This window comes from Myiozetetes cayanensis, unplaced genomic scaffold (assembly GCF_022539395.1).
Source record: "Myiozetetes cayanensis isolate MyiCay16 unplaced genomic scaffold, myiCay2020 scf7, whole genome shotgun sequence".
In the NCBI taxonomy this organism is placed as follows: Eukaryota; Metazoa; Chordata; class Aves; order Passeriformes; family Tyrannidae; genus Myiozetetes; species Myiozetetes cayanensis.
The window spans coordinates 36,215,666-36,241,610 of record NW_026087964.1 but is presented as its reverse complement, the minus strand read 5'-3'; the positions used below and the strand labels follow the sequence as shown (position 1 = coordinate 36,241,610).

The following is a 25,945-nucleotide window of genomic DNA, read 5'->3' as shown; positions in this document are numbered from 1 at the left end:
AACCAAGTGGCTGTGAACATGCACAATGGAATATATCACCATTATGAAAGAAGTCCTTGACATTTCCCTGCTTATATCAATGGTGAAAGTTAATCTTTGCTTTCTAACAATGAAGTCCTATCACAAGGCAATCTCTTCCTCATGGAGCAGAGGCAATAAAGTTGATCAAATAAAGAATCTAGTAACAAAACAGGAAAAAGTAGATTATAATAATACTTTTATACTTTTCTTAGTGAGTTTTAAAGCCACAATATTGTGACTGATAAAAATATCAGCAATTAATTTCAATTAATGACAATTAACCTTAAAGCATTCATAAAAATAGAGATTGCTTGCTTTCCTGCATCACCTATTGTGTCTTAAGGCACATATCATGCAGAAATCTATTTCAGGGTCAGAGTAAAGAAACACAGCATGTGCTTGTCACAACATCTGGAAAAAAAGCAAGGAGAACACAGAAAGAGAGATAGTTACCAGTGTAATAGGTATTATTTTTACTGGTAGGGAGAGAGTTTGAGGCTATCAGCTTTTAATTGGTTTGATTCTAAAGTCACTGAAGTCAATGCAAATCTTTCCACCTATTTCAGAAGGATTTTGAGTAGTCTTCAATATCATACAACCAAGATGCAGCTGCCAAAACAATTATTTCTTCATTCCTCCTACTAGAGTTTTCCAAATATCCTTCAGAGGATATTTGGAAATATACTGCTTCTTAGGTTTCAAAGTTATTGCTGAAGAAACAAACGCTTGCTGAGCGTACCGTCTCAGAATAGAGTCAGTGAACATAAAACAAGAACAGGATCATCGGCAAAAAAGAACCACGAAACCATCAAGGATACCTTTCAGTCCTAATTACTGAAAGTACTGTCACTGCAATATTTGTATTGTGTTATATTTATAACATCTGTGCAAGGATGCATTATTTTAAAAGACATTCTACACAAGAATATTGCTGGCGATAACCACAAAATTTGCTTATTAGTATTAAGACCTTGCTTATGAATGAAGACCTTTTTATTATATGCTCTCTGTAGATATTGCACTGAGAAGCTGTAAAGAGATGTAGCAAACACCGTTCTAGCCACCAAAAAGTCTCCACATTTCTAAGTATTTGTATCTGAGCATCAGCTCTCCTTTGAGAGAGATTCTCTCCATCAGTGTTCTGAAGGCATGTGTGACTTAAATGTTGCAAAAGGGAGACATATGAAAAAGAGAGATGAGGAAGTACTTAGAAAAACCTGAGTAGTAAAACAGAGAAAACAAGAGCACAATCTTAGCAATAGCACTGTTTTAATGAGGTATTTGTTCAATATGTGTATGCACGAAATATTTCATTGAGTCTTTACCATCTGTCATTTTGCACATGTTAAATCATGCTCAGTTCTTGAAGCAACAGTTGCATGAAAACTTCCTTCTTTGGGAAAAAAAAAAAAAGGCATCAGTATCTGTTTCCAAATAACATTTGAGTCAAGAAGAGGGAATCCTCAGCAACAAATGAAGCCAAATTATTTCTTGGAACTCTGCAGAGCACCTCAAAGCAACACCCCAAATTCAAGGTCTTCTTTCTACCACTTGCTCATTTTTTTCCTCGTACTAGAATGCAAGGAATCTTTTCCCCTCACTCAGCTACAACCTCCTTTTAAATCTCTCCTCTGAACAACAAGGTTTTCCTGACATTTATTTGTAAAGTTCTTTATCATGCAAGAGAAAGCACAGAAACTTGTGTAGAGGCCAATGTCATTTTGGCTGATGAATCCATTATTTCAGAGCTCTGGAGTTTCCAAGTGGTGACAAAACTGCAGAAAATAATTTAAAATTGAAAAATGTTCACATACAAAAATGAATGAGGTTTGTACCTGAAACCTAATAAATCTGTTGGGCAAAAGTATAAATATTTAAAGGCATAGGATAGAAATACTCAGGACATAAAGCAAAGATAAGAATGTGAACAGATGCACATGATGACATGTCTGGCATAAAATCTAACTAAAGGTCACTTTTCTTACATAGACTCACCTTTCCTTACATCCGTGGAGACACTCTTAGGAAAAACTGCAGATAAGTTCTGAACGGAGCACCTATATAGTTTGTGGGAAGCAAGAAAAAGGATGTTTCAAACAACATGATATTTTATAGATTGCTTCCAAAGAATACCTCTGGTATTTCCTAACTCTTAAATCAGTACAGCACAGACCTTTTCCCTAACTTTGCAAAGAAGACATTCACCAATGTGAAATCTTATTTTATATTTATATATGATTCAATGGAAATTTTTGCTTTATCCCTTATTATGCCTCTGGTTCAGTGTCTCCCATTATATTAATTAAAGATTTAATTTCGTAAGCTTGCCCTCTCTTTTTTTTTCTTTGTCTTAAGCTCTCTCTCTCTATATATATATATTAAAATATATATAAAGGATTAATAATAACAAGGGCACCATCAATTGCTGTGCCATGCTTCAAGCACAAGAGAACAGGCTGAAGACAATGCTGTGTTTTCTGACCTGTGAGTAAGAATATCATCTTACTCAACAGCTGGATGGCTAGTGAATTTTATGGGATAAACTGAATCCCAGGAATTGCATACAAACAGTGCCTATTTATGTCCAAGACAAGCCTTCTACTGTAAATGGTAATGTAGCACCTCAACACAGGCTGACTTCGTGCTTTCTCAAGATGGAAAAGCAAGAGATGAAAGGCAGAGTAACCAAGAGCACTGACAGAGCTAGGAGTAAGAAAGACGTATAGAAATGAATGGCTATACAGAAATGTATGTCAGCACCTGACTGCAGACACACATCTGAAAGCTGGTATCTTTCTTGTGCCTGAAAGATTTAGAAATTATTTAATTCAGATGACTGGTAAATAGTTACTGTGAAGAAAAAAGAATATTTTCAGAATATGAGCAACAGAGAAGAGAGAATTCTGGCAATGTCTTGTTGCCCAAGGCCTAATTTTGCTGGTTGTCTAAACTAATAACTACTTTTCCTATGTAAGAAAGCTTTCTCTCCTAAACTTTTAACAGCAAGTATTTAAAAAAAATATTTCTTTTTACTCTCAGCCATATCAGGGAAAACATTTAGTCATTAAAATTAAGCAGAGATGAAGTTCTTGCTGATCAGAGATGTTCTGCCTAGTGATGGTCTCCACGCCTTCCAAGGGAAATAGTCCTACGTACCAGAAGATTGTTTTTTCATGGGCTAATTGCAACTTCTGGAAGAACTTCTGGAAGAACTCTACTAGTTCCTCTACTAGACTCAGAGATGATAACTTACCACAGGCTTCCTGTGATCTGAAGAAGGCCATTCTCCAAGTCTTCTACCCTGCCACACATATTTCAGTCATTAAGGGAACAGTGCCATTCAGTTAGCTGCATGCATCAGCAAAGCAGTTCAAATATGTCACAACAGTGAATCATTGAAGACATCACCAAGGGCAGACTACTGGCACATCAGGAAACCTCCCATTTCTGCTTTCAATCTAACTCTTTCAATTACCACAAACACATACAATCAAGAACATCTCAAGAACGTGTACAGTCACAAAGTAATTCTAAACACTCAGGACATTCAGCAGGTTCAAATTAAGTGTATGCTATTTTGAACTCCAGAGGGAACCTGATACTGTTTTTTAGATGTTTTCTTAGCATCAAAAAGTAGATGATGTTAAGGTAGGGAAACCATAAGGAATTATGTCATGTGTTTGAAGGACCATGCTGTTATTCTTTCCTGTCACTGACTTGATACTATTTGACTGGATCACTGAATGCTCTACTCACTGTAAATGGATATCTTTGATTTCACTCTAAAAGATCTGAAATGGGAAATAGCCTGCTGAGAGCCCTGGAAGAGCTTTACGGAAAAGTAAATTTTCTACAGCAAAGACAACACACATTATGCAGCATAAGCCACATCATCTGGTGTATCAGATACTGTCTTTCAGTATTTTGAAGGAGACTGAACCTAGCTGATTTGAAATTTTGACAATGTTGGGACAGACAATAAACTTCATTTGAGAAAGATTTTATTTTCCTACCTGCAATAGCTCTAAAAGGTTTTTACTCAGCAAAAATTTCTCTGGGCAGGACCAGTAATATTTTTTTCATTTTGTGTTTTAAACCCTGTATGTGATACTGAAAGATATTGAATAAGATGCCATCCCCAAGGGCATTTATGTTGGCTTTGTCAGACTGAGTAATCAGGTTTTGTTAATTTGTGGGGGAAGCTGTGTTGTCTCAGGAAAAGAATCCCCAGGTTTATCTTACAGTGACAGATGGTTTGGTTAATAAATGTGGCAACAGCTCTAGTGGTGTCATAGTCCTGGCAGCTGGTACTCCAGGGCACACTACACAGCAGTGTTGACTGAGTCAATGCACTCTTATACACCCATGTATCTATAATCACCTCTTCTTCATTCTTTCAGAGCTGCTAAGAGAACAACTTGCCACAGCCCATTTCAAGTGCCCATGGTTTGTGAAGTGTCCCTCATCAGAGGAAAGTTTCCTTCTCCTAGTGACACAGAACAGATGGAGCAGTGACTTACCGAAAAGGCTTCTTTTATAAACTTGCAGGAAGAGTAGAATGCACAGGCACCTAGCTCTTTCCCTCTCTCCCCTATATAATGACTTTTCAGGGTCTCTTTTCCCACACCATGCAAAGGCCTTTTTCAGTCTCAATGCCATGTCATTTCCTCAGAGTAGCAGCTTATTTCTTGAATGTGTCCACACAACTAGGAAAGCACAGAAAGTAGATATAGAGAGGAAAATGGCAAAAAGTGATTCCCAAGCAGTCCAGGTTTAGCAGAAAATGCTAAAAAATAAATGGTAAAATGCTAAAGAAGACTGAATGTGTCAAAAGATGAGTTCAGGGATAAAGAGATGAGTAATTACAATGAATTAATTACACAGAGTTGGAACACACCACATAACAGAATAAGAGTTCTTAATAATTTTCAAAGGTTCCTTTTAAATAGACTTTTCTTGATAGAAGGAAAAAGGTGTCTGTAACGAAGAAAAAAGGGCTTTCTAGTCTAGTTTCTTAAAGTCAAATTTGAAAGGACTGCTTTAAGAAAAGCTTTGTTTCTTCTCTTTTAAAAACAGTAATATAGCAGAAATTTCCCTTTTGAGGCTCATGACTTTATAACTTTGTATTTTTTACATATAAAATGGGACAGGCTGTGCACATAGTTGGATAGCATGAACCAGTTGTCCAAGACACCACATCCATGAACAAATGTAGGCAATAATTCTAAAGGGAGCCTGCTTTTCCAAATACACTATGGAGGTGGTCTCTGTTCCTGTCACATTGAAAGGAGAGAAGGTGAACAAAAAAGGATTTTCATAGAATAGGAGCTGAGCTGTGCAGCAGTAAAGAAAAGTACCAGAGACTACAGAATGCTTTAAATATTTAAACAGTAGTCTCTCCAACCAACAGACAGTTTTAAAACTGAATGGTTCCATTCTTCTTTTCCCTTCCCCTTTCCTTTCCTTTACTCTTCCTCTTCCCCTTTTCTTTTAAATATCATCTTTCATTTTTCCTTTAAGTGTAGCCTCAGTGACCAACAGACCAAAAGACTGCAAAAGCCCTTTAAAAACTGGAAACTTACTACTGCACCACTCCACCACTGCCTTTCCATTCATCTTTCCAAAGACTGCCCCATGAGTCTAGATTCCTCACATGATAACAAGACAGAACAAGGTAACAAGACATTTGGTTAATGCCAAAAAAAAGAGAAAAATTAAAAAAACCCACCTGAACTAGTAACACTGTCTAAAAGCAACTTTTTCTTTTACCCACTACCACCTCTTACTTTCAACTCCTACCTTTTGTAATCCTGTGCATTGTTAAAGTGATTGAGGGGAGGGATTTTTATGCCAGCTTCCCTTACCTTTGCTTATGGAATATGAATAAAACTGAATATTAATACGAATAAAACTAAGCAACACAATATGCTTCTTTAAGTGTCTTCTGCCTCCTTTTGTCATGATAGCTTTCTGCGAAGTGCCCACTTTGAGGAGATGGACTGAGTCATTTAAAGGGATGGTTTCTATCACTTCTAAACAAGGTTCTTCATTACATCTAGAAAAAATTGCCAGCTCTATGTAACGACACATTTCTTAGTATTGGACAAACTTCACCTATCAGCACTAATGAAGTCGCAAAAACATAACTGCTCTCATTCCCATTTCAGGTTCTTTTTATAATTAATCAAATCCATATTGCCATGAAGGATAAAAAGAAGAGATAATCAGATATGGAACAGGCTGCTGTTTTCTGAGCTGTCTCTGTCTTCACCCTGCATGTCTGAAGGAGAAATGGTTAACCAGTAACCTTTCTTGCAGCTGAAAGTGGTTAAAGTTCAAAATATGCCTACTGCACCACCACAGGGAGAAACAGTTATTTTTGTTTACTGCCTTTTATCTTCCCAACAAAGTGTAAAATTTTACAAATGCTATAAAGAAAAGTTGGATATACCATGATTCACTCGAACCACTTGCTAAGAGTGGATATGGAATCCAAATGGACCATTGTTTGTGCAAAAATACAGGGAAATATCTCAGAAACTGAGTCCATACACCATATGTTCAAGTGGTTTAGACTTCCTTATGTTTTTTGAACAATCTACATTAGCACAGGTTTGTCTCATTTTTGCTCAGACGACATAAGCCTCTAAACGCACTCTAACTCAATGCTACATCTAATTAAACACCCAGCACTTCATATTTCTCCTCTGGTAGGTTCACAGGGACTAAACACATAACAAATAGGTGCCTGGTCTACCTCATACAGGTGCTGTGACCTCCATTCCCCTTTTCTAGGCCCTCCTGCAAGATCACATTTCCTTTTCCCCCTCCAAACAAGCTTGTCTTCTCCTTCGCTCTTCTGGACACATAAATCACTGAGCTGAAACCTGAAATACCATTTTAAATTACAGGAAAGCATTTACAACACATGAAATGGAGAGAGATAAGGGTTCTATCTGAAATGAGACATTGGTTAAACTAATCTATTGCTCACCTCACAGGAACTGCATATCTTGGTTAAAGAAATGACAGATACTGCTGCAATCACTTTCATTCAAACATACAAAAGAAACAGGAAATATCTTGCCATATTTACAACTTATTTCTTCATGTAGGGGATCATAAGGTAAAAGATGCAGAGAGATGGCCTGTATTACTTGTTGGTAAACTTCAACTCAAAATGTATTTGCTAATTTTATTCCTAAAGTGAGTTTGCCAAACACTGCCTGATAGGATGCTGATTGTCTTCTTTGTTTACAGCTGTTAAATGGTATCAAAGAATCATAGAATGGTTTGGGATGGAAGGGACATTAAAGATCATCTAGTTCTAACACCCCTGCCATAGGCAGGGACACCTTCCACCAGAGCAGGTTGCTCAAAGTCCCATCCAGCATGGCCTTGACAACTTCCAGGGAAAGGGCATCTACAACTTCTCTTGGCAACCTGTTTTAGTGCCTCACCGGGCTCACAGCAAAGAATTTCTTCCTAATATCCAATCTAAACCTACTGTCTTCCAGTTTTAAAGCCATTCCCCCTTGTCCTGTCACATGTATATAGAAATATGTTAAATGATTCACTGAAGGCTTTCATAATATTATGCTTCAAATTACTGCCATTGCTATAGGAATTCATTTGGTGGTGAACAGGGCATTGCCACAGCAGTACGTCTGGATGAAAAGGTCTGTTGTTCCTCATCCCTCCTACTCTCTCAACAGCACTGAGCTGTAAGCACTGAGCTGAAGCACTGAGTAGTAAGTCCTGAATTTACAATGGCACCTTCCAAAGCATTCAGATTACAATAGAACAGACTTTCCCCAAAGGAATTTTAATAAAGGACTATAAATACCCCTATTGCAGCCTCTTTAAGTGCTATTATTTAATCTAGGAATAATTTTCTCCCCAAAAGATTTTCTAGCTTTAATAAGCCATTCATGTTAGAGAGATTGTCATTTGTTACTATAAAAATTAGGTAAATAAGGAATGGAAAGTGGGGGAGGACATTTTTGCCCTTCATTTGTCACTTAATGAACTAAGGGCCATAAAAGGGCTCTGAAAATTCCAGACTCTTTCTTTCCTCAAAAATAAAGTGTTTCATCCTTACAGAGTCATGTTTTGGTTTTGGTTTGGGTTTTTTTTTTTCCACCCAGAAAAGTGAGGAAAATTCTTCTGCAGAGAAAAGATACAGTTTAAATGCAAGTATTGGCAGGTGAAAAGGTGGGGCTTTTACTTTCCTGTTAGTCTCGGCAAAGAAATGGAATTACTGAGAAGGATCACAGCAGTGTATTGCACCTTTAGCACTTAGCAGAGCCATGAATACAGTGACAGGAGAGAGCAACTTTTTTCTTCATAAAAAGTCTGACTTGCTCTGACAAAAATCATGACAGATTAGTGGCTGAAATGAGACTGAAAAAAGTAAACCTGCTATACATGTTGTTTTATTTTTTTGTTTTGTAACATTCAGCACTAAAGAATGCCTCCCTTTTGTTGTACGTAGATGACAGAGAGTTTCTCAGAGAGTTTTCTTCTGACTAAATATCTGAAATAAATAGTAAATAATGTCATACCATTATGCAAAGTCATTCAAGGCAGCAGCATCACACTTCAAAAACCTTTTAGAGTGTTCACTTTCATCTATACTACATGAAAACAAAATCAATTCTGCTTAAAAATAAACATAAGCGATCTAGTAATTGAAGCAATCTTTTCAATACTGCTTGTGCAGTGACAGGAGACAATGCAAAATATTTTTTATTTTCTAGAAAAATGGCTCAGAGGCAAAGTGAGTATAGCCCTTTGAGACCTGCAATAACCTACAACGAGGGCAATAGCCATCAAACAGAAAATATAACAGATGGCAGCATGGTTGCCTTACTCTCAGATACAGGTTACTGAACAGATGCCTTTAGGCCCTAATATTAGATATTTTTTTTCCCCCTTTCTTCTAGACCATGGCATAGCCTTTGTGCACATGCCATTTATAAAACAAATACAAAACACCATAGGGAAATGAATAAAGTTTCAAATGGCAAAATGTCAACAGAAATACAAATTTATAGAGGATAGTACGATTATCAATGTTGCTGGTATACACTGAAACGTAACCTTACCCTTTACAGTACAGTGTATCTATCACACATTATTTTGAGCTATGTTACCACAGTTCAAAAGCATACACACATCAAATCTGTTATAAACCCCCCATTTCTTTGCCAGAAAGGTCAACCACCCAATAGGCTAAAAGTCACCTCTCTTGCTTACCAGCTTTAAACACTCAAAAAAACCAAAACAAGAATAGGGAAGAAAATTGTCATACACAGCTGGCAAGAGGATTTCTACAAATATCTGAAAAGCATGCAAAGATACAGATCACTCATTGGTAAAACAGATAACAGCAAGAAAGATTATTTCTAACTCCACTACAGAATTTACTACTTGCCCAAGTAAAAAATTTATCTTCTAAATATATTAATGTGCTTATGCAGATAAGCCTCCTAACATGGATTCAACCATGATGGATTGGTGTGATATATTAAAAGACCCCTCAGGATATACCAGGTTTTTAAGGTCCTAAGTCTTTTCTCTAGGTGACAGAACACCTTCGTCTTCAATAAGACTTGAATTTCATCTTACATATGCACACAAAAATACACTTGAGTGCAGATACTCATTTTTGCCTTTTTTCCCTAAAAAGTGTGCCAAGAAAATAGAAGAATCCTTTAGACATTACTGTAGTCTCTCAAAATAGGATATTTCAAAAATAAAAATGGTGCATTCTTTAGGGCATTTTAGTGAATGTTTCTAAGCTAGAACTGTATTTGTTTTACTAAAATTGCATTCCTTAACCAAGGAAGAAAAATGTTTAACTAAGAAACTGGCTTCCTTGTTTAAAAACAAAGGCACATTGTTTGCAGTAAAGAAACATTCAGATGGAAAGCATAGTGACAAGTGGGCATTACTGTCACTTCCACCATTTTAGGAAAGCAAAGGAAAGGAAACTGTATTTTTAACAGTCTAACCTGTAAAACTGGAGGAAAGATAGGGAGATAGTGGCATATCTGAAAACAGATATTGTGTGTCAGAGTACTTGCTGTAGCTTACACTGCTTTGCCAGAAATGTGGTGTCAGAAACACCACAGGGAACCTCTCCTAAGTGTCACAGAAATTTTGAGACGATACATTTTCCTAGGGAAAGTAGGATAACCTTTAGCTGAGGATGAATAGAGATGGTTTGCTTTCATTTTATTATCAACATTATGACCTTATATATTCTCTTTTCTCTGCCTCAATTCTCCATCAGCATTGTGGCTGCTGTGCAACACTTTATGAAATGGTTGGGCAGTGTGGCATTGAAGACCAATGGAAATGCAAAAGGAAGGCAAATTTCAAAGGCTATCTGCAAAAACCATAAATGCTCCTGAGGAAATAAATAATCTAGCATTAGTGAAATTATGTTAGCAATAGACCACAACCATTTATTTAGTGTATGAACTGGTGAAAACAGAAGAATTTTCTATTCTGTAGTGCTGTAGTCAGTTTTTTTATCATGCTTGAGTCACCAATACACTAGCTACTAACCAGAAGACAGTTTGTTTCCCTGGTTGACAATTTTGGCCACATCAACATCCTTGCCATCTTACTGGACTTATTGAAACAAAATGGAAACTTATTGAAACAATTATGGAAATGAACTACAGAAGAAACCCCATCCAATCTATCCTACAGGAAGTGTACTAAGTACCTACAGAGTATGTTTGCTTTTTCCTTGTCTCTTTCAACATCTTGAACTATTTCCTTTCTACAGTAAACAGATTGACATTAGCAGACTTACTTGGTATAATAGAAGATCTTCACTTAAGTCTTTTATCTGATAGATTCATATGCAGGAAACTTATTCCATGATAGAGATATGGATACTAAATTCAAATGTGGAAAAAAACCCCTGATAGTTCTTTTAACTTTAGTCTGAAGATGCAAAAGTCCCACTCACAGTAGCCAAAAGAAACAAGGGTGTTGCCTCAGCCATATGAGTAGCAAAAACACCGTGCTTCATTTCCAGGCATGTAAATAGAAGACAAACATTAAGTAAGTGATAGAGAATTAAGGAAGAGTGAAAAGGACAAAACCGGAAAGAAACTGGCACCCAATTCACCAAATCTGGACCTTGCAATACTCTCAATATGTACAATATGATATTGTAAATATTTGAAAAGTATAAATCCCAAGGGGTTGCAGCAGATATATATTGGTATGAACTCCCTTGCAAAGGCAGTTGAGTTTATCATGCAGCTGGATTTACTTTGGATGAGCAAATCGATAACCAGATTGTTCATATTTCAGATATTGAAAGTACAGCTTTTTCTTGCCTTTTTTTGAGTACTAATTATTCCAAGAGATGTGAACCTCCTGAGTCCCCTTTCTTTTTACACCTGTATCCAAAAGGTTAAATATTTGAAACTAACTCAGGAAATATCTTGACATCCAGACACTATGCAGCCTTGAGCCAACAATATAAGTAATATTCAGAGTCTATTTTCAAATGAGTAAGTTCCATGGCTGGCAGTATAGCCCACCACCAATTACATGGCTTCCCTAGTTGAAGAAAGGTAGCCTGACTGTGCTAGAGAAGGGCAGCAGCTGCCTTCAGCCTGCAGGGACAATTGATTCTACATCTCAAAGTATGACAAGAGGCATATTATTAAATGCAAAACAAATTTAAGATGTTTACAAATTATTTTCTCTCCCTATCACTTCTTACTCAAAGCATGTACTATATTACAGATTGCAAATAAATTTAGGGTGCGCATGTGAACATCTGGCTAAAATGGTTGCTCTTTTCCTGTTCATCCTTACTGTTTCAGTGTTCTGCTTCTAAGGAAATTAGTCTAGTTGTCCTCTGAATCCATTTCAGCTTTTCAGAGTTAACTGCCTTTTCTCCATATGTTCATTATTCTGTGCTCTGCAGGTTTCAGTTTACTTGGTTTCTCTGGATTTAGGTTTCTTGACTTAGTTTCTTCATTACTAAGCACACAGAAGGTAACACTGTTAGTAGTCAGCCCTTTCCATAACTAATGTATTGGGTGTATTATTTTGAAACCCATAAGGTGAACAATAAATATTTTAGAAAGTCCACATATTGGACAGGTCTTTTAAAAAGAATATTAAAGTAGGATTCTAAGCACACAGATTTTCTTTTCCTCCCTTCTTTCTTGTCTTCTCTCTTTCATATGGATGCTTTCATACCTTAACAGCAGGTATGAAAAGAGCAGTAAGCAAATACACCTGATTTTTCTGTACCAACCCTGCCTTCACTTATTCAGATGCAGTAAAACAATGCCTGCTGATATTAAACAATAATCCATTATCAGTCATACAATTCCTGACATTCCCCTCCACAGAAATCAATATTTGACTGACCTGCCTATAGTCAGGTTACAACATCCTTCTGAAATATTTGTTCAAAACTTCTTTCTTTTAGTAAGATGTTATTGGTTGTCTAAAGTTTACAGGTCTGTTTTCTTGAACTTCTGCAAACAATTTATTATTAACTCATATAGATCCTGCTACAATTCTTTTACCATGGACTATTTTAAAAATGTATACTTTATCTCTCAGGGTTCAAGGAAAACAAAATATTTAGTACCTTTCAGACAGATGTCTTTCTCTGTGTCTTTGTTTCCATGTGAAACAGAGTTACTGCTTTGGATTTTTTTTTTTATGCCTGCTACATTATAAAAAAGAAAAGGTATGAGAAGGTGAGCTGTCTGAAGGTTAGTTCAAAAGCGTTATGGCAACTCCAGAGAAAAAACGTTCTGCTGAATTTACACCCTGTATAACCTCATGGATCATCTTCACTGATTTTTCTAAAGCTGCATCCATGCTGCTGAGAGAAAAAAAAACCAAAAAACAACAAAATAGTAATACGTCTTGTGGTTTTGTAAGTGCCATCACTGAAACACGCTTCAGGCCAGCAGGTGTATTAATGTGAAAGAGCAGAGTTTTTCTCATTAACTTCAGTGGTTTAAGTTTGAATAAGCTTTGACCCTAGAGCATTATCTTCTAATCTTTAGGTGAAAGCAGGAAAAGCTACTTATGATATACCAGAACACAGAAACAGATGTCAGCTGCCGATCACAAGACAAGTCTTTGATATACCAAAAATAAAGGAGAGGTATCCAGAAATCCCTAATAATTCTCACTTTTGAACACATCTCTGACTTTCAAAATGTCCACTTACTTACATGAGCCCAAATATATAACAATCTCTTCTTTATTCTGGGTTAAATGTAAACTCTAACCTGTTGCAATTCAGACTGCACACAGATAAATCATTTTCTGCAGTGAAGGATCTTTCAAACTAATCCTATTTAAGAAGTGTTATTGAACTTCAGAAGAAGGAGAATGTACCCTTGGCATCAATAACCTCAACAAACACCCTATTCTGCTGTCACTATTCTTGATTCTTTACAGTTTGTGTGCTTGTGCCAGCAAATATAAAAAAATATTAACCAAAGAAAAAGTCTGCTCCTTCTTCAGACACTCTCTCACATAAAATCCCTTTTTTATGTCTTTCCTTCAGCTGAGATCTCATCTTGGGAAGATAGATGGGGATGGAATACCAGCACAGTCCAGTAACTATTATAAATAGTTCACCTATGTTTAGGGAAAAAAATACAAACTTCCTGTCCACACAGACACTTCAGAAACTACTTTGAGGCACTTTGTCAGACAATAGAATAATGTAAACAAGAGATGAAGTGGATCTATGTTCAGACCTGGTGCACTTCTTGAAGACATCCTGGTTGCCCTCAGCTAGTGACCTGTGCCCAAAGACAAGGACTTTCCCAGAGCACAAAAGCAGAACTTCCTTTTTTTTTGGTGAATGCATATAGCATTAAGTACTTTAACGTTAGGAAACCTGCAGCTGCCACAGGTACCAAATTCAGAGAAACAGTCTTTCAGTCAAGTATAGATTTTACTCACTGATTACACTCAAAATTACATGTGAAAAATCACTGATGTACTTTAATGGCTTGTCTCAAAAACAAAGAAATTGAAATATGTACCTGGGCTTTGATAAGAACCTACCTTTCTTCTTCCCATATAAATCCAAAAGCCTGTAGCATATTAAAACATTACTAAGCCAGAAGCAGCAGAAGAAATCCTCTGCTGTGTACAGGCTCAGCATAGGTAGGACTGTTCTGACTTGGCCCAAGAGTCGCTATTATCTGGTTTTGCCATTGGTATTTTAGAAGCAGCATGTTTGTCCCCATCCTCTGTTGTGTTTACAAGGAGGCTCATTAACACCGTTTAGCAAGAGCTTGTCGAGAAGAGCACCCTGCAATTTAATCACCAGCCACAGAAATACAGACCAGGCTTGAAGGGTTCATGCATCTTTTATGTCATGGATAAATTTTAATCTATAAGGTAATATGACAGTGACAAAACAGACAGACACTGACTTAATGTTATTCTGCACTTCTCAAGTAAGACTATAAGCTGGTGAAAAAATTTTTGCTAGAGGTTCTGTTTTTATCATTCACCCCTCAGTTGGCATCTATTATAGGTCACAATCTTAATGGCAGCCTGGCAATTACTTTGATTGTTCAGTACTCTACAACACAGGTTTACATAATTTGCATCAGCAATACAGTAACTTCTAATGGCAGAGACCATAAAACACTAGGGTTTAGTTTGACATAGCTGTGATATTCATCCATGTTTTTCCTTTAGGCCTCCCAGGTAGGTACTGCTCACATATGCTCCAGGAAAAAGTAAAATTTCAGCCCAAGTAAAGCCCTTAAGGATCAAGGCCATCAAGAGTAAGTGATTCTTATAAGTAACAAATCAATGACTTAAAATATGGATTCAGGGGAAGCAGTTTTGAATACTAGAACAGAACTCACTTCACAAAATTCATTTTTATCCCTGTCAACTCCCTTCAGATAGATTCCATCATTCCTGTTACTAAAAGAATCCATACATTATTCCGACCACAAGCTCTGACAATTCTGCTGAGAACTACTTTTCCCAGTACATCATTATAAGTCTGCCTTTAAATGACTTATAAGTATCTAAGCCTGAAATATGCCAGAATGGCAGTTAAGGAAGTTCAGAGGAAGAGGAAAAGGTGCTAAGCCTGTCAAGCTGCGACAGCAGAGTGTTATGAATGCAGCTACCTAGCAAGTCAGTCACAGGAAAAAGTTAAGCAAAAAGCAGCACTCTTCTTGAACTCCACAGTAAATCTGAGTGTGGAGTATTGACTTTCAACTAGGAAAAAAGTTTAGAAACTTTTTATTGAGACCAATTGAGAAATTATTACATGGTAAGCCCAAAAATGTCAAGGTTGGGTAATTATTTTGAAAAAACTTTCAGTAAAATTGTCCCTACAACTTTATAAATTTGCTGAAATAGCACAAAATTTAAAGCTGCACAGTAAGTCCACTTTGAAAACTACCAGAGAAGCCAGGGCTTCAGGTTCATGTAAATATTCAGTACCAAAGTTTGCACATGAATAAGTGAATAAGAATGCATAAAACATCCAGGATGGTTTTTTTTCCTTCAGTGCACGTGTATCTGAATACACAGTATCTTTCACATAATACATTACCTCTGAGAGGAAAGAGAGTAGCCCAGGATAACTAATGATAATGTTTTACTGGGGGCTTATTACCTGTTTGTCTTGGGTCTGGCCAGGCAGTGTTAATTCTTTGCAGTAGCCAGGAGGAGACAGTAAATTGATCAACCAGGAGACAGTCGATTGATCAAAAGATCAACCCGTGATCTTTGCCTTTTGTGCCTCCAGTTGGAGGAGGGAAGGGGAGGTGGGTTTTTTTAGTGGGAGTACTAAATTGGAGAATACCATTCCTAAACCATGACACTGTTGTTTCATGTTAATTTAGTGTAAATAAATGATCACAGAAATCTCGTTTCAAGCAATCTCTTTGCTGCTAACCTCAGTAAACCTTTCAAAATCCTCATAACTGTAGAGAATACAAAATCCTTTTACCCTGATGGTGGTTTTTCCAGATAAACACATTCATACATGACAATATTTGTGGAAAACAAGCCTCAGACAATAGATTTAATCTCGTAAGTCTCCTTGGGCTTCAAACTTCATTCAATACAAAACAGTTGGAGGAAAGGCCAGTCAACATGCTGAGGGAAAAATGCCCAGTTCCCCAGCAGGTGAATGTCTAATGGATGTTCAGAGGTAATCCACTTCAGATCTCCCATAGTCATTAGACAAAGTCAGTAAATCAGTCTCAAGAGTTTAGCTATGCATTGTTTGGACTTACTGAGGCTTTCTTCTGTGTTTGTTTTAAAACATGAAAACAAAACTGGTCAGGATCACCCACTGCAGTACCCACACCTGCTTCAGGTTGCAGGGAGAAAGAAAAGTACAAATCTGAATTTTTTTAGAAAGAAAGTGGCTGAGGAGATTTTGCTTTCCCAATGGTTTTCACCTAGAGCTAGAAATGCACAAATAAGAGAGCATGTCTGGCTAACTACTATAACAGCACGATGCTGGCAATTCTTTGTGATAAAGTTCTCATTTAATACACCCTGACTCTAAAATCCCAAGTGGCAATACATTGCTCTCCCACCTTTCTATAGAATTAAATGTGATAAAATCAAGAATTAGACCCTTTCAAAATTTTCAAAGCAAAGTGCTTTAAATGGGAGATGAATTAGACCATCTGGCTTAGGGAATTTAAATGACTTCCCACTTGCATTTGGTATTTAACTATAATTAGACCAATCTATCTGAAACTTTTTACTAGACAAACAAAAATATCATTACACCCTTGTCCTGTATTTCTGTCCTTGCATCACTGTGCAGCCCTCAAAGAACAGATCTGTTGTTCCCTTGCCATCCACAGCATATTTTCACAAACAAGAGTTGTAAGTCTGGAATGAAAAATACTTTCTAAACCTGCTGTTGGCTCCAAAGAGGAGTAGGATCAAAGTTCCCATTCAGTGCAACTCCATCACCCTGCAGCAGAGCAGCAAGGGGGATAAAAAGACCACTGAACCCTGTTAGGTGTCAACAGCTGAGAATAAGTGTAGTGTTGATCTGTGGCTGAAGGGACACATGCTGCCCATGGACTCCAGAAGTGCTATGAGATACCAAATGTAGATCACACATGTTAAGGCCCATTTGTAATTTGATTTGACAGCACAACCACCTTGTCATGGCAAGAATGAATATAAATCCTCCTGTAATGGATATTCATGGCTTCTGTGTGTGTGTGTATATATATATTTTTTTTTTCTAGACACCTTATAGACTCATTTGACAGTCAGTTCATTACAGGGCATTTCCAAATTAACACAGAAAAGAGTGATTTTTTAAAGGTTTTTTTCAGGCCTCTTCACATATTTTTTACAGCAATTCAGGTGTAAAAATGTGAGAACTTGCTAATTATTATGTGTTTAGGGGATTAGTTAGACTTCTTTTTCTTACATTTGACAGGCAAATCAGCTCTGTGAGGCTGTGATAAAATGTTCCTCTGTGTGTTGTCATTAATTTGTCTTTTTTTTTTTTTTAACTGCAAAGCAAGTGAAACTTTCTTAGACCCAATAGGGGCTTTTTTATTTTTCAGGATGGTAGAAGAATTTAGGAATTTGTTCTTGTACCAGTCCAATAGTAACTCATAAAGCTACTATGGGGAAGACTGAGGTTTCAAGATTGGCATTAAAAACATCTAAGCTGAAGGAACATGACCTTACAGCAAACATGACCCGTAGCACTTACATTAGAAGGAATTTATTCAATACATCCTGCAATATTTAGGCAATAAGGCAAGACTAACTTTTCTTCAGGACAGATTTTTCTGTTCTTTCTTGACCAAAAATACGATTTACCAGATGATGAGAAATTACTTGCAAATTGTGTAAAGGCTTCTGCATTTTGCTTCTGAATCACAAAAATTTGCAGAGAATAGGCAAAAAAGTCTGGCATCCCATCAGTCATCCTTTTCCATGGAAATAATACAAAAAGAGTTTCTTTTTTTATCCTTTAGCTGCCACATCACCTTGTAACTACTCACTTTATCAGAGATCTTGCAGCATGCTGTCAGTCCATCCCATTCCCTGCTGTCACTAGAAAACATGTTTTTTTCTGCGTGTGAAGTTACTGAAATCCTGACTCTTTTGCTTAGCCATGATAACCTTTCTTTCCAGACAGCTAACATACAATAAATATTTAAGGTACCTAATAAAGACAGACAGCAGAAAAAAAAAAAAATGTAATTCAAAGATTTCTTTAGAGCTTTCATTTTTACTGGCTAAAAACCTGCTATTGAGAGTCCTGGTGTCAAAGAAATGTGGAAAGGATTGCTCTCTCCTGTCCTTGGGCTTCCTAGTGACATTTGCTTCAATATTTCTGGGTGAAATCCAAATTACTTTTGCAAGTAGTCCAACGAACCTATGGCCATCTGTTCCTGAATGGTGAAATAAAATGAAGCTTTTAATCCCAGATTTATTTTAAGGTAAGATCGGTAGTGAAATAAATCAAGTAGCAGGAGAAAGAAACTGATTACTAAAGCCATAGCAGACAGGATGCATAGATACAAAACATAATGACACGGAAAACTTTGCAGTAACTTTCACAAATATGGAAATGGTAAAAACCCACAATTTTTTTTTTTCTAAAAGAAGAAAAAGCCAGATCAACAAGAAGTATCAAAATAGTGGCAATCATGATTTAGTATAAAGTTTTGTTGGGCAGCAGTGATGCATAGCCTGTAGTAATCCTTGACAAGCACAACAGTTTGCCTGTATTCTTGAGTTAAATAAAAACAAATGGCATATGTTATATAGAACAGTTCTACTTTTAGGAGAGGGAAGCCTTGTGAGTTTATTCATACCAACCTCTGGGTACCAATTCTCTCAAACTTCTTTCTGTAATTCTAATCTTCCTCCTGCATCCCTTGTCTCTACCACCACCCCTCCGCCCCTCCAATTAAAAGAATAAATAAATTATTCTTGGAATTCACCAAGGGCCAGCAGAAATTCACATCAAATAGGAACACGTGTCTGGTTTACACATTAAACAGTTGGTTACTCTGATTTGTATCACAGCAACACATGGATGGCTCAGAAAGATCTTGGCTCCATTTCAGTAAGTTGTACCTAAAATAATGGGAGCTCTAAATAATGTATGCTGTTTTCTAGCACTCTCTAACAGGAAATAGATTAGGAAGAACGGATGAACAGAGAATAGAAAATGGTTTTCTTACTTCCCTTTCACAGAATCACAGAGTGACTGAGGCTGGAAGAGACCTCTGGACATCATTTTGTCCAGCCTTCTGTTCAAGCAGGACCATCTTGAACAGGTTGCCCAGGACCATGTCCAGTTGGCTTTTGAATGCCTCCAAGGATGGAGATTCTCCCATTCCTCTGGGTTCATTTCAGAGCTATGTTCACCAGATAAATTTCAAAGCTCACTTTAAAACAATGCCAAAAAGAAAATAAATTGTGGGGGTTTAAGTTCTCATGGAAACTAAGCCTAAATTTTTTCCCAAATAACTTTGTTGTGCTTTTTCATTTGCCTTTAGGGCATTTGCTGATGGTCAAGATTTTAACTAGATTAGTGGTCTATATGATCAGGAGCAGAACTCAAATACAAATAGACTACTGATAGGTTTATCTAAGTTATTGCACAGCACACATTTAATATTTAATATACTAACACTTATGCAGTATTTTGTACATTTTAAAAGTAAAATGAGCAATTATATAACTATTCAATTTTACCAAAATCTGGAACATATGCTACATAACAAAAACTTTAATTGCTGCAGTTATTACTTTTTATTTAATTCTTTGCTTAGAAAGAAGGCCTTCTTGTTTGTGTACTGCAACAGGAAATTTATGATCACTCTTTTATAAAGAAAATAAGTTAAAATTTATCTTCTGTGTAGCAAACACAGGCACGTAATATTCTCTTTGTCCTGTCACCTAATGTTCGTCTGAAAGTAGTGACTAGCATAGCCTTTCTCGAATCAACTCTCCATAGAATTAATCCCATTTGAAGCAGTAACCACAGAAATAGCCTTGTCTACTGAAAATTTTCATTAGACACTGTCTTCACAAATAGCATTGATCATAACCCTAGTCCTAACCTTGCAATATCAAATAAAATTAAAATATTTTAATTACATTGAAAAGTTTCAGACTTTACCCTCAAAAATGAAGATGATACATTTTGGTGTCCCAGAGGTAGCATAATCAAAATACCTAAATCTGTGAAGTGCAGGAAGTCACTTAGTGACACTTTTGAGGAATGACACTTCAGAAACATTTCTATATATCTACATGCCAAATCAATATTACTGATTATCAGGACTATTGATAAAGAATAAATACCAAGAACAATCTAGTGTAAGTCACATATAACACTCCAAGCTAACAAGCAAATGTGAAAAGGGAAGACATATGATCAGGGAAAAAAAAAAAACCAACACAAACCATGTTTAAAGGAAATTTAAAAATTATTTTAAAGGTATAGTCCTGTATCAAACAACTTCCTAAAAATGCATACAGAAGAGCACATCTGAAGGCAATACCGATGTTTCTTCTCTTCCATGCATTTACACCCACATTTGGTCTTATAAATGACTCCCCAAAGAAAATAAGCAGTCCAAAAGGGCTAAATAAAACCAATTAACTCTTAAAAACAATAGGGAAGGATCTGCTTCCTTTCTCTGCAAGGTCCCTGTGGGGACATAAACAGGATTTGACACTAGGTGAATTTGGCTTTGTCTCTAGGTACACGCTGTGCACACTGAGGAAATGTACTTAATATGAAACGGGCAAGTGCCAAATGAGAAAATTCTCAGGTTCGGTTCTGAGAAGTAAAAAAGTTTGGCAGCTATTAGAAGATTTTTAGGTCTGGAAAATGTATGAGAAGCTTTCCAGTCGACATTTGCAGTGTTTCCTAGCGTTAGCAAGGCTAACAATAAATTCGAGTTAGTTATAACATTGCCAGCACAGTCACTATGGCGTTACACTACTTCGATTACGGGATCTGGCAGACGGTGGCAAATGCAGTTTTAAATTGAAGTAAGTATGAGATACAGTTTTGTATGTATATGTTTTGCCCTGGGGAGAGGGGTCAGTGGGTGCAGAAACAAAAGCACAAAAAGTTTCACCTGAATATGAGGAAAAGCTTTTTTACTGTGTGGGTGATCATGCGCTGGAACAGATTGCCCAGAGAGGCTGTGGAATCTCACTCACCATATAATTTCCAGAACTGTCCGGATGCAATCCCGTGCCATGTGCTTTAGGATGACCCCGCTTGAACAGGGAGGTTGGACCAGATGACCCACTGCGGTCCCTTCCAACCTTACCCATTCTGTGATTCTGTGTAATTCTGTTACACAGAATGCCAATTCCAGCCAATAGGTCATGCAGTGTTTTTTTCCCAGAGGATCCAAGTGTGGCTTTCCCAGTCCTTATATTTAATGAGGAAAAGGAAAGGGCAATAAGCCCCCCAGGAGCTCTTGCCTACCACTGAGTTTCCCTTTGAAGAATTTACAATGAATGTCAACAATGGCAAGACATATGGCCTGATTATTTGGACTTTTACAAAGCACTTGAAAAATTTCCACTAGATAAGGCTTCTTTCAAGGAACAAACCAGAGAAACGAGTGTGAGAGCAAAGAAAAGCTAGTGTAAGAGCAAAAATAGTAGTTTGAACTTTTCTGAGTCAATTGCTAATTTCCAAGGAGTATGAAGTTGGCCATCTGCTGCTGAACAAATCATATGTGAAGGGTCTTCTGCTGAAAGAGATCTGTGAAGCATATGAAATACTAAGACCAAGAGCAACCCTGGAACCTCCTGACTGCTGCAGTGGTCCTTAGAAGAACAGAATTATTTAGTGGCAAAATAGATAAAATGAAGGTGTAGAACAGATCCAGATGCACAGAGAATTGATTTTTTCAGCAGATTAGCTATTAGCTGTGATGATTTTCAAGAGATAATTGCCAAAGAGACTAGAATAACAATGATCAGCCTCTTCACAATGAAAGTCTTGCGACTAAATTAACATTTAAAATTAACATAACAAAATATTACAGGTTAGTAAAGTAAGAAGATATACTATTGAAAGTCATACCTGCTTTCTTCGTAGTCAAGACCAATTCTTCTGAGCATGTGTTGATTGCTTCATGAGCCTGCTGTGAAGATGCCACTTGAAGGATGAATCGTAGGACAGGAAGGATGAATAAAACAAGTTTTGTTTTGGTTCTTTCCAATAGTTTCAATAAGGAAAGTCAGGATCTGCTATATGCTTTCATAGTTCAAAGAAGATTGGAAGTCACTTCCTGGAACAAGACATCTGAGCAATGCCTAGAATCACAGCTACAAGAATTAATAGGAAAAAAAGGTCAGTCTTATAATTGTAATTAATGGCTGTTGGAGGTGTTTTTTGTGTGTGTATAATCCATGTGTCGACTTTCTGAATTTATTTTAGGGAAGAAATGACAGTACCTTTTCTGAAAACAGTATCTGGTCTGGTAAAATTCAGAGAGAAGGGCTCAGATTACCACTACAAATAGACTATACACTAAAGAACACATTATTGTACTGGACAAACAGAAACAGTAGCTATTAATCTGACCATTAATCATTTACATTTGTTTCACTTTTTAGTTTATGCCAGGTAGTGTCTGCTAGATAGAACTTCTTAGGCATAATGCCTTTTACTAAACCACAGCTATTATGGTCTTCTACAGAGTAAAGGTAAAGCTAAGTGGATATCAGTACTTTTGGTTCAATGTTTTGGTACAGCAGTGTGCCCAGGTGGCCAAGAAGGCCAATGGCATCCTGGCCTGCATCAAGAACAGTGTGGCCAGCAGGAGCAGGGAAGTGATCCTTCCCCTGTACTCAGCACCGGTGGGGCCAGACCTTGAGTATTGTGTTCAGCTCTGGGTCCCTCAGTTCAGGAAGGATATCGAGGTGCTGGAGCGGGTCCAGAGAAGAGCAACCAGGCTGGTGAAGGGACTGGTTGAGCATAAGTCCTATGAAGAGAGGCTGAGGGAGCTAGGGTTGTTTAGTCTGGAGAAAAGGAGGCTCAGAGGTGACCTCATCACTCTCTACAGCTACCTGAAAGGAGGTCGTAGCCAGGTGGGGGTCAGTCTCTTCTCCCAGGCAATCAGCAATAGGACAAGAGGGCACGGGCTTAAGCTCTGTCAGGGCAAGTATAGGTTGGATATTAGAAAGAAGTTCTTTACAGAGAGAGTGATCAGGCATTGGAATGGCCTGCCCAGAGAGGTGGTGGATTCACCATCCCTAGAGGTTTTTAAGATGAGGTTGGATGTGGCACTGAGTGCCACGATCTAGTAATCACAGTGGGGTTGGATCAAGGGTTGGGACTTGATGATCTCAGAGGTCTCTTCCAACCCAGTTAATTCTATGATTCTGTGATTCTTATACTGAGTTGATGATTATCTTTTGTGGCATGTGAAATTAGTCCTACAGAACTCAAGGGAATGGAAGAAATGATACTGCAGTATATTAACTCACAAACACTTAAAAAAAAAAATAATTCACATGTTGAGCGTTATGCATTGCAATCACTGTCTTAAGAGGGAGAGCGACTGGAATTTGTTCCCATGAGAAAAATGTAGCTTTGGCAATTCACAGGTGTCTGAGCAGGCATAATCCCAGACATACCGGATAAAATGTTGGCTACAGACTGATAAGATAAAGATCACAAAACAAACAGAGCCTTTAGATAATGCAAGGTGGAGAAAGAGCAGTGTGAGGCTTTCTCACCCTCACTATTTTCCATAATTCTCCCTTGGCAGTTTACTATTTTAATAAAAGCTGGATCAAGCACACCTTAAAAGTGAAGTTAAGAATTAAAATTAGAAATGAACCTCACGAGCACAGTATTTTTTTTTTTTTTTTTTTGAGATAGATAAAATGGTAGGGAAAAGCAGCTAGCTATTCTGGGGTTATAGTCCAGCCAGGAGAAATGGAAAGTTGACACACCTGAAAGAGCAAAAGTCTTTTATGAAATACAGAGTTTAGAGAGGCCACTGTTGTGGGACTATCCAGTTTGTATAACCTTTTCTGCTATGCAAAAAAGGGAAAAATCTCTCCCTTTCTTCCATCATGCTCGGCATCAGCAGAGCACTACCATAAAACCCTCGGGCACATGCAATTTCCCTTCAGCAAATACTCAGTCTGTGGTACAGCTGAACCTTTTGTGGTCAGGTCTCAGCAAAACCGCATCAGCTGCACAGGGGTAGGGTAGGTAGTACAGAGATGAGCTGTGCCTGGCAGGAGAGGCTTCCAAAACCTTGCACTGCTCACAACATTCCCTCTGCTGTGTCAAAGGACATGGGGGCTGCTCAGCAAGGTTCCTGTCTGCATGTAGAAAGAAAGAGACATATACCTGTACATCATCAAATAATAGGAATTTTGTGCAATTTTATTCCTGCTACTGAAGATTATTAGGCCTTTCTTCATATTGTTATGCAATGGTGTTCAAGAAGCAGTGGAGTGGGAGAAAATTTAAAACAAATTGACCTCTAATTAATAGTAACAGACATATTACAGATTTGTAAGGGTAAAAAAAGAGAGCTTCTTTCACTTGCTTCCCCATAATTGAAATCTAAGTACAGCCAGACGACAGTTAACCAGGCAGCTAGTGGTGAAAGTCAGATCTATGAATCATAGGAATGAATTGTAAATACTCATTACCTGTTTGACCTTAAGACACAGATTGTGTCAGCACTGACATTTTTTGTCTTTACAAAACTGATACAGGAAATGTACTTAGATGTCAGTGCTTTTTCTGCCAGTACTGCTGGTTCAAATGAAAGTTACTGTGCAGACAGATAAAACAGTAAAGCCATTGCTGCTACAACATCAAGCTATTTCAGTGGACAAAATATACAACTGTTAGTGGCATTATTCCACTCTTACATCAGAATCTAAGTAAATTACCATTTATATAAACAACAACTGGACAATTCCCTGGACTGAGTCAGGCAAGTATTTGTAATGGATGTACTAGATTACACCTGGACAAACATCTGCTATAAAGTTACTTCTGAAGAACTATTTAATGTGTCAGTAACATGTCCCCAGCTTCTGGGCTGGTCAATGGTGCAATTCCTACAGATGCATTGTGCCTTGATGCCACTATGGGAACTGAACTCAGCACTCACATGTAATTTCTGATGTCAATGATATGCTATAATATAGCTATATATAGCCTAATAAAAACATGTGTGGTGAAATTAAGAAAGAACAGCATGAATAATGAATTTACAATCCTCACAGTTTTTTATTCAATGATAGGATCAGTCAGCTACTCAAATTCATAGATGCAGCTCCAACCGTTGCCACATCCTTTTTTTCTGCCTTCCTTTCCTTTAAACTTGCCTTGCTTACAGCATTACTACGCTGGGTTGTTTTTTGAGTATTTTTAACTAATAATTGTCTTCCTGTGCAAAAATATTATATTCAGGTATATTTTCAAGGCATAAATTAAAACTAGTGGTAGATTTTCCTTACAAAATTTTTAAGAGTTATCAGTCTCATCTAAAACGTGCATTTTAAGCTGCTGTGCCTTCAAAGAATTCTTCTTATATTTCGGCAAGATTTCTCCTGACAGATCCTAGACAGATCCTTACTGCTGAAGGTAAAAGTCCTACTCAACATTTAATTTCCTTCATTGGAAACTAGTCTATGTTTCCAACCATATGGGGCAATTGAGGCAAGCAAGGTCACTTGCACAAGAAGAAGCACAGACTAGTACCATCCTCTTGTGTTATGGTGTCATTTCACATTATGCACACTCTGAGTTACGCTAACCTAGAAACTTGTGATATCCATTTGGTGACATTTAATCACAATGACACAGTCCGGAGACATCAGCTTTGCACACACAAATCTTCATCACACT

The 25,945-nt window shown here is 37.4% G+C and overlaps 1 long non-coding RNA gene across 1 annotated transcript in view; it reads right to left on the bottom strand.

The window, feature by feature from the left end:
• Positions 1-22,385, bottom strand: part of LOC126651898 (uncharacterized) — a 90,695-nt gene extending 68,310 nt beyond the window's left edge. The window contains exon 1 of the long non-coding RNA XR_007631822.1: positions 22,142-22,385. This is a non-coding gene — a long non-coding RNA (uncharacterized LOC126651898). The remainder of the gene's footprint in view (positions 1-22,141) is intronic.
• Positions 22,386-25,945: the final 3,560 nt, after the last annotated feature.